The sequence below is a fragment of the Arachis ipaensis genome, chromosome B07 (genome assembly GCF_000816755.2).
Source record: "Arachis ipaensis cultivar K30076 chromosome B07, Araip1.1, whole genome shotgun sequence".
Taxonomy (NCBI): Eukaryota; Viridiplantae; Streptophyta; class Magnoliopsida; order Fabales; family Fabaceae; genus Arachis; species Arachis ipaensis.
The window spans coordinates 58307370-58315794 of record NC_029791.2 but is presented as its reverse complement, the minus strand read 5'-3'; positions in this window follow the sequence as shown (position 1 = coordinate 58315794).

The window sequence follows — 8425 nt, the reverse complement described above, 5'->3', positions numbered from 1 at the left end:
TAAGAATCGTCTCTATCGGATTTATATTTCTTAGTTACTTCTTAGTTTAAAGAAGGTTTTATGGATTCAAATCCTTGTACTTCTTAGTTACTATCACTGAAAATAGGTTAAAACAAACATGTCCTCACCGAATGGGATCCACAAATTTTGGAATAGTGCGTAAGCAGCTGGTAATATAACTTATTCTTTGTGATTTCTCTTTTATATGTATTCATGGTGTAGTTGCCTAGTTAGTAGGCTTCATGTAAACTTTTCTCTATGTATTCTAGTGTGACTCTAAAGAGAACAGTGAAGAACCATCAAGGGCTGAAGTTTTCATAGCAACTCGCACAAGTAAAAAAGGAAAAGAAATTGATGCTAAAACACAAGCCAAAATTGTGAGTTGTTTGTATTTGTATTTTGGATATGTACATTATGAATTCTGATGTGATTTCTATCTAAATTGAGTTAATGCGACTTTGAACTTTATTGGTTGTTGCTTTTTGATAGACTGAACTTCAGAACCGCTTAGAAGCAGGAGAAAATGAAGAGGATGCATTTGTAAGAGTGTTAGGAAAGGACCAACCAGGTCGACTTCGTTGTTATGGGGCTTCGATTACAAGAAGCTCTCTTAAAAAAGATGAGGAGATTCGCCACATAAAAGTTGAATATAACACTAAGGTCTCATCATTAGAGAAGAAGATGGATGGTGTATGTGGTTTATTAAAGGTATTGGTGCACCAACTCAACCCTGGAATGAGCAATGAAGAGGTAACAGCCTTAGTTCAAGCTGCCCAAGATTCTCCTGTGGATACCTCAAGTAGCAAAGCAAAAAATACTCCTCGCTCCTCCGAAGCAACTCACATTCCACATAAAGATGTAGGTAAAATTGTGGCATGATTCACATTCTTTATTTTGTTAAAAAAGAGATAAAATTGAAAGAGAAATAGTCAAATAGTAGGCTTCAATTTCAAAAAAGGTGAGTGCTATTTCACTTTGATAAAGTCTATTCAAGTCTTGTATTTACTAGCTGGAGGAGTTTTATCTATAGAAGTCCTACTTAGCTTGACCAGGTTAGTTGATCTCTAGTTGACTAAGGATAGAACTGATTTAGGATTGTAAGTGAAAAAAGAAAAATATCCTGCTAGTAAATAGAGATTCAGTGACTGAAACTGCTGGATTAGAAATAAAAAAGCTTGCAATATGGTCTGAAACTCTGAATAAATAGTGGCAATGTGAAAATGGAGATCAGCCTGAACCTGGAGGAGATAAGTTAAAGTGCAGTGGACTGTGGATATGAACTCTGTTATTTTGACTCCTTAAAAGACTTTATTACCAGCAATGTCTGGTCTTTTAGAATGTAATATTTTTGTGTATGTCTGTATTTTTCTACTATGATTGTTTATGTCTGTAATACATTTGATGACTTCTTCCATTTAGATATTAGTCTACATGTTAAAGCTTCTGCCTGCTGTTTAGTTGCTTTGATGATGTCCACATAATTATAGTTCCAAGCTTGTCATGCTCAAAAAGCAGATGAAAATAACGGTAGATCTACTGAAAATATTATGCATTTTTTTTTGAATATGTTATATCAATGCATTGAAGATTGAAGATGCTTGTTTAGCATATGCCTACATTCTCTTTGCTTCTCTTAAACTCGCATTCTTTTGAGTGCACCATTCTGATTATTCAAAATGGTATTACTTGTAAATATAGGAGGCAAGAGCCTATGAATATACTTCCATGAAGAACCTGAATGAGTCCGAGAATGGATTTTGGGGTGCTCTGGCCAGGAAAGCCAAATCAATTTGTAGTTGTTCATTTGTGTTTTTTATTTTGTAGGGCACAGGTCAAAACAATTTACCTTGCAATGATGATACATGAAGTACAAGAAGACTTTGATTAGGAATTCTAATTCATGTATTAGGAATTTCACACTTTTGGTATTTTGAAGACGACTTTGATTAGGAATTCTAATTCATGTATTAGGAATTCATGAGTAGTTATGATTTTCACTTTTGGTATTTTGTTAGTGTATGTTGTTATGTGATCACACACTTATTTTGGTGACAATTTTATGAAAGTTGGATTACTTGATAATTGGTTATTGACTAAATTATAAAATTATCTATGAATTCATATTAGGTTTTATATATTTATGAAGATTAAAAAGGGAATTAGGTTACTGACCATCTTTTTTGCCACGCTTTAAAAACGTGGCCATATATGGCCATATCTCTGTTTATTGCCACGCTTAGAAAGCGTGGCTGTATCTAAGCTTTTTCGCCACGTTTTTCAAGCGTGGCCAAATCTCCTCCACTACCACGCTTTCGCCACCCTTTAAAAGCGTGGCCATATTTGGTCTACTGTCACGCTTGAAAAACGTGGCCAGATCTACCCTATCGCCACGCTTTTACAGCGTGGCCATATCTGGTCTACTGTCACGCTTGAAAAGCGTGGCCAGATCTACCCTATCGCCACGCTTTTACAGCGTGGCCATATCTGTGCCTATCGCCACGCTTTAAAAGCGTGGCCGTATTTCCCACCTATAGCCACGCTTTTACAAGTGGCAGTTTGTAAAAAAGCGTGGCAAACAAAAAGCGTGGCAATAGGCTGCAAAAACCGTGGCGATAGAGCAACCGCCACCCTTTGATAGGTCACCCTTTCAAAAGTGTGGCGGTAGCTCAAAAAGCGTGGCAAAAAACGTATTTTCTTGTAGTGTAATGTGTGATGCTAGTGACCATGCCATTGGTGCAGTATTGGGACAGAGGCATAACAAGCTTCTGCACGTCATTTACTATGCCAGCTGTGTTTTAAATGACGCACAGAAGAATTACACAACCACAGAAAAGAAATTGCTTGAAGTGGTTTATGCCATTGACAAGTTCAGATCTTATTTAGTGGGATCAAAAGTGATTGTGTACACTGACCATGCTGCTCTAAAATATCTCCTCACAAAGCAGGATTCAAAACACAGACTCATAAGATGGGTGTTGCTTCTGCAAGAGTTTGATATAGAAATAAGAGACAGAAAAGGGACAGAGAATCAAGTAGCTGATCACCTGTCCCGGATAGAACCAGTAGCAAGAGCGTCCCTCCCTCCTACTGAGATCTCTGAAACCTTTCCGGATGAGCAATTGTTTGCTATTCAGGAAGCTCCGTGGTTTGCAGACATTGCAAACTATAAGGCTTAGTAATGTCAAGCTATTGACAGTAAAGAAGCGCTTATTGGGAGGCAACCCAATCTTATTTATCTATGTTTATTACTTTTTCATTTCATTTTCCATTGTTATTTTATGTTTTCTTTAGGTTGATGATCATGTGGAGTCATAGAAACAGGCTGCAGCCTGGCGTTTAATGCCAGAATTGCACTATAAGGGCGTTTTGCACGCCTAAATGGAGCAGGGATGAGAAGTCCTTGACCCCTCAGGATCTGTGAACCCCACAGGATCTCCACCTACCTCACCATTCAAATTCAAACTATTCCCCTCCCAAACCCACCTCCATCTCCTCCACTTCTCCTTCTACTCCTTTCTTTCTTCTTTTGCTCGAGGACGAGCAAACCTTTTAAGTTTGGTGTGGAAAAAAGCGTTGCTTTTTGTTTTTCCATAACCATTTATGGCACCTAAGGCCGAAGAAACCTCTAGAAAGAGGAAAAGGAAGGCAGTTGCTTCCACCCCCGAGTCATGAGAGATGGAGAGGTTCATCTCAAGGGTCCATAGATCAGTGGTAGAGCATTTGACTGTAGATCAAAGAGCCATGAGGGAGGAGCAACAAAGGCAAAGAAGAGACATAGAGGAGCTCAAGAGCATCATTCGTTCTTCAAGAGGAAGAAGACGCCACCCTCACTAAGGTGGACCCGTTCCTTAATCTCCTTGTCTATTTGTTTTTCGATTTTCGGTTTTGAGCTTTATGTTTGACTATGTTTTGTGTCTTTACTACATGATCAATAGTGTCTAGTTTCTATGCCTTAAAGCTATGAATGTCCTATGAATCCATCACTTTTCTTAAATAAAAAATGTTTTAACCACAAAAGAACAAGAAGTACATGATTTTAAATTCATCCTTGAAATTAGTTTAATTATTTTGATGTGGTGACAATACTTTTTATTTTCTGAATGAATGCTTGAACAGTGCATATTTTTGAATTTGTTGTTTATGAATGTTAAAATTGTTGGCTCTTGAAAGAATGATAAAAAAGGAGAAATGTTAATTGATAATCTGAAAAATCATAAAATTGATTCTTGAAGCAAGAAAAAGCAGTGAAAAACAAGGCTTGCGAAAAAAAATGGCAAAAAAAAAAAGAAAGAAAAAGGAAAAGCAAGCAGAAAAAGCCAATAGCTCTTTAAACCAAAAGGCAAGAGCAAAAAGCCAGTAACCCTTTAAACCAAAAGGCAAGGGTAATAAAAAAGATCCAAGGCTTTGAGCATTAATGGATAGGAGGGCCCAAAGGAATAAAATCCTGGCCTAAGCGGCTAAACCAAGCTGTCCCTAACCATGTGCTTGTGGCGTGAAGGTGTCAAGTGAAAAGCTTGAGACTGAGCGGTTAAAGTCATGATCCAAAGCAAAAAGAGTGTGCTTAAGAACCCTGGACACCTCTAATTGGGGACTCTAGCAAAGCTGAGTCACAATCTGAAAAGGTTCACCCAGTTATGTGTCTGTGGCATTTATGTATCCGGTGGTAATACTGGAAAACAAAGTGCTTAGGGCCACGGCCAAGACTCATAAAGTAGTTGTGTTCAAGAATCAACATATTGAACTAGGAGAATCAATAACACTATCTGAAGTCTGATTTCCTACAGATGCCAACTATTTTGAACTAAAAAGGATAAAGTGAGATGCCAAAACTGTTCAGAGGCAAAAAGCTACTAGTCCTGTTCATCTAATTGGAGCTAAGTTTCATTGATATTTTGGAATTAATAGTATATTCTCTTCTTTTTATCCTATTTGATTTTCAGTTGCTTGGGGACAAGCAACAATTTAAGTTTGGTGTTGTGATGAGCGGATAATTTATACGCTTTTGGCATTATTTTTAGGTAGTTTTCAGTATGTTTTAGTTAATTTTTACTATGTTTTTATTAGTTTTTATGCAAAAATTATATTTCTGGACTTTACTATGAGTTTGTGTGTTTTTCTATGATTTCAGGTATTTTCTGGCTGAAATTGAGGGACCTGAGCAAAAATCTGATTCAGAGGCTGAAAAAGGACTGCAGATGTTGTTGGATTCTGACCTCCCTGCACTCGAAGTGAATTTTCTGGAGCTACAGAAACCCAATTGGCGCACTCTCAATTGCGTTGGATAGTAGACATCCAGGGCTTTCTAGAAATATATAATAATCCATACTTTGCCCGAGTTTTGATGATGCAAACTGGCGTTCAAACACCAACTTCCTGCCCTATTCTGAAGTTAAACGCCAAAAATAGGTTACAACCTGGCATTTAACTCCAAGAGAAGCCTCTACACGTGTAAAGCTCAATGCTCAGCCCAAGCATACACCAAGTGGGCCTCGGAAGTGGATTTCTGACTATCTGCACTTAGTTACTTATTTTCTGTAACCCTAGCTACTAGTTTAGTATAAAAACTACTTTTAGAGATTTATTTTAGATCTCATGACATTTTACACGTTTTATATTGTATTTCTGACGGCATGAATCTCTAAACCCCATGGTTGGGGGTGAGGAGCTCTGCTGTGTTTCGATGAATTAATGCAATTACTACTGTTTTTCATTCAATCACGCTTGTTTCTATTCTAAGATATTCATTTGCACTTCACCCTGATGAATGTGATGATCCGAGATACTCATCATCATTCTCACCTATGAACGCGTGCCTGACAACCACTTCCGTTCTATCTGCACTAGCTTGAGTGTGTATCTCTTAGCCTCCTGGTCCATGATCAAGGTCTTCGTGGTATAGGCTAGAATTATTGGCGGCCATTCCTGAGATCCGAAAAGTCTAAACCTTGTCTGTGGTATTCCGAGTAGGATCTGGGAAGGGATGACTATGATGAGCTTCAAACTCGCGAGTGTTGGACGTAGTGACAGCTGCAAAAGAATCAATGGATTCTATTCCACCATGAGTGAGAACCGACAGATGATTAGCCGTGCGGTGACAACGCACTTGGACCATTTTCACTGAGAGGACGGATGGTAGCCATTGACAATGGTGATCCACCAAAATACAGCTTGCCATGGAAGGTGACCTGCATGCGTGAAGAAGAAGACAGTAGGACAGCAGAGATTCAGAAGACAGAGCATCTCCAGAACCTCAACCTGTTCTCCATTACTGAATACAAGTATTTATTTTATGTTATTTACTCTTCATAAATCCAATAATTTTTATTACTAATTTCCTGACTAAGAGTTACGGAATAACCATAGCTTGCTTCAAGCCGACAATCTCTGTGGGATCGATCCTTACTCACGTAAGGTATTACTTGGACGACCTAGTGCACTTGCTGGTTAGTTGTGTGGAAAAGTGTAATTGTGATTTCATGCACCATCATATCTTAAATAATGGTTGATTATGTTGATGTTGATTCAATTATTTTATGTATCTAAATAGAAGAATGTTATGATATATATGTTTGTCCTCTCTCTCTCAAACATCTTTAGTAGACATTATTAGTATTAAAGATGTGTAGTTCGATCTTTGATTTTTTTTTTTAACAAGAAAACTATGCTGAATGGAAAATCGAACTTGATTATGGTCACATTTTTAAGAGCAAATGTTACAGAGTAAAAGTCATGAACTTGTGGACATAATGATAAATCTATTTGTTGCTTAGCTATTTCAAGTCTTTTTTGCTATATTTTTTGCAAAATTAGAAGATATAGTTCGAGGTTGTCATGACTTAGGCTATAGTATTACGGTATTTTGAAAAATGATGATGATATAAGTACAAGTAGTTATGACCTAGACTAGTATTATGTTATTTTGCAATGATAATATAATGTGATTGTGGATCTTACAACAATTTTTATAAGTCAAATTTGATGAAAAATGTTCAATTATTTTTCTTTAGTTTCGAATAGTTTAGATTATTTATTAACACTAAATAATTTAAAAAAAATTGAAATTAATTTCATTCACGAGAAAACTACTATTGTAAATAAAGAATTATATATTACAAAAAACTGTTGTCAAAAGTTACAAAAGACAATGGTGTTAAAATCGTTGTCAAAGATGATTACAAAATGGCAATAATTTAAAAACCGTTGCCAAAAAGACACCAACAGTAACGCTTTAAAACTGTTGTCTGAGATGACTATAAAATGGCAATAATTTTAAAACCATTACCAAAAAACGACAACAACGGTAACGCTTTAAAACCGTTGTCTTAGACGACTATAAAATAGCAATGGCATTAAAATCATTGCCAAAAAATGACACCAACAGTAACGCTTTAAAACCGTTGGCATTGTGAATAATAAAACTACAACAGTTTAAAACCGTTGTCTATCCAGTTATAATTTTAAACCGTTGTATCATGAAAGAGAACGGTTTAAAACGTTGCTTATCGAGGAACGGTTCGAAACCGTTGTTTAAAATTTTCTTTCAAAACCGTTGCCTATACCAGTAACTTTGGCAACGGTTTTTTTGTTACCGTTGCCGTAGGTAAAAAAACCGTTGCCTTTAAGCACTAGCAACGGCCACATATACCACAGGTAAAAAACCATTGCCAAAGCGTTGCCTAAGGTTTTTGGAACGGTTTTTGACCATTGTGAAAACCCTTATTTGTTGTAGTGTATTGTTTAATTTTCATGTTTAATTTACATTTCAGTACCTTTAATTTCCATGTCTAAAGTCCTTTGATCCAATTGAAGGCATCTTTATCGCTTTCTTTAAATTTCAATGCAAACCTTTTCGATTTCAGTCAATTTACTTTTCGAATCCTTTATTTTACACTTCTTTTACCTTTTTGCACTTTTTGAACTTATTTCCTGTCTTAATACTCATCTAATTCGAAAACGTTTGATACTCTTATAGAAAATTAGTACCTACAAAAGAGGAGTTAGTTTCGCTCTCAAACCATTAGAATCGAACCACCATCGATTTGTTAAAAATCGACAAAACAACTTGCAACTCATGTTCTTGGGTCAACACGCTTGAAAATTCTCAGTGTGTATGTTATTTTGTGTCAGGATCAAAGCGTGCATGCTTGACTCCAGATTCCATTTTGTATTTATGGACAATTTTTTATAAAAATGACTAAATTTAGATTTCAAAACATTTATCGAATGATATCTAAATTTTCGCCCACTACCTTTGTTACTGCTTTCAATGTTCTTATCCAAAAATTGCCTTTGTTTTTGTCAATTGAAGCCTCTAATCAAATTTAATTTAGAATTAAATGACAGTTAGATACTCATCAAGGATTTTGACTTCGAATTTATTAGTCATTGAAAAAAAAAAGTGTTTTAATTAGGTTCTGTACGACAG